Source organism: Pinus tabuliformis, chromosome 6, assembly GCF_031772625.1.
Source record: "Pinus tabuliformis cultivar Carrire ecotype Pingquan chromosome 6, CPIR1, whole genome shotgun sequence".
NCBI lineage: Eukaryota > Viridiplantae > Streptophyta > Pinopsida > Pinales > Pinaceae > Pinus > Pinus tabuliformis.
The window spans coordinates 1,197,633,978-1,197,635,663 of NC_142292.1; positions in this window are offsets into that span (position 1 = coordinate 1,197,633,978).

Here is a 1,686-nt window from a genome sequence, read left to right on the forward strand (position 1 = left end):
GTTGGTCTGGTGTGGAATTAGAGGGTTTATCTTCAATGATAGATGCTTCGACCAACAATAGAGGTGTGTCATTGGGATTTTCAACTAGTGATTGGACTTGGAAAGAGTTTCTTGTATCCAGGAGGAAGTTGTTGCGGTTTAGCAGGATGGTTATCCAGCACTCTTTTAGCTTCGTCCAAGAAGGGACAATGGTGGAGGGCATGATTGCCTTCACACAGCCTACAAGGAAATTTAGATCCTCCTTTCTTTCCATTGACTTTGTTTTCAATAGTTGATGGTGTGCTCTCAACATGATCGTTAGAGGTTGAAGACACCAGATTGTGCAAATGGGGAGACCAGTCCCTTAAAATCCGCAGGATGCAGGGACAATATCGATGATAGTGGTCTCATTTGAAAATGACACATGGAGATTTAGGTTTGGATGGTGCATTGTGTGGATTTTCGCCAAACGATGCATGGTTGTGCCCTTTTGCCACTGGCTTCTTATTCTTCTTCTCCTTCCCTCTCTTCTTCTTCTCAGTTACTTGGTTTTTAGTGTTACTAGCTTCATCAAGTGAAGAGGAGGAAGGAGAGGGATAAACAAATGAAGTAGAAGGTGGAGGAGCGAATTCAGTATCATCTGGTTGCCGATTTGATTGCTAAGGAATTACAGTGTTTTGAACAATAGAGGTCGAGAAAATCCATACTAGCAGGCTAATTGTGAGTCCTGGAAGGGACAATGTAGCCATGTGTGGAGCACGAACATCTCCCCAAGAAGAGAAAGGACTAGGATTCCCCCCAAGGGGATATCCTTGATTGGTGGACTCCATTTTCTCAACCTAAGACCAACGAAGGAACAATGATGTTATTCCGATTAAAATAAATTTTATGATGCTTTCACACAACTTGCTTTTTCACTTTTTAAGAGTCGAGAAAAAGCTAAAGATGACTCTAGTCGCCTTCGATTTTTAATGAGCCTAAAGTGACAAGTGCTCAGATGGACCTTTTCTTTTAATGAGTCTGAAAAGGAATGAAAGTGACTTCTCTAGGAATCTAGATAGATGGATTACCAAACCAATCGCAAAACTGCAGAATACTTTTTATGTACGACAGTCAATCTTCCTGAATGCTGTGTTCAGTGCATTGTGATCGATAGGGCGGCAGACACGGCTTCCTAAGGATAAAGGATATAGCCTATTGTGGTCTCCTAATATAAACTCGACGGTATGTGGGAGCACAAGTCCGTACTGGCACTTGTCATATCAAAGAGGAGGAATCACCCAACCTACGATGACAACGATATTTACCAGGCTTTACGATGCTAGATTACGTCTCTAGCCTAGACTTCTAGATGTTGTGCATTAGGTTCCAAAGTGTTTTTATGTTCATTGAAGTTTATTTTATAGTTGATATTCCTTAAGAAGTTTACCTTTAAGTTTCATCGTGTGATGTAGATATACAATTCCTAATATGCAACCTAAGATGATAAACAGTCATTTACTTTCTTTTAGTAATGAAAATCCTAGCTACTAAGGAAAGAGAAATAAAAGTCTTTCAACACAGAGCAGAGAGCATACACTAGATGCACTTTTCCTAAATCAATTTCCACATGCAGTCTAAATGCAAATGCACATGCATGTATTTGTTTTTCAGTTTCTTTAATGTGAGAATGACAAAAAGAAAACTAAGCACAGATCTAAACTATTT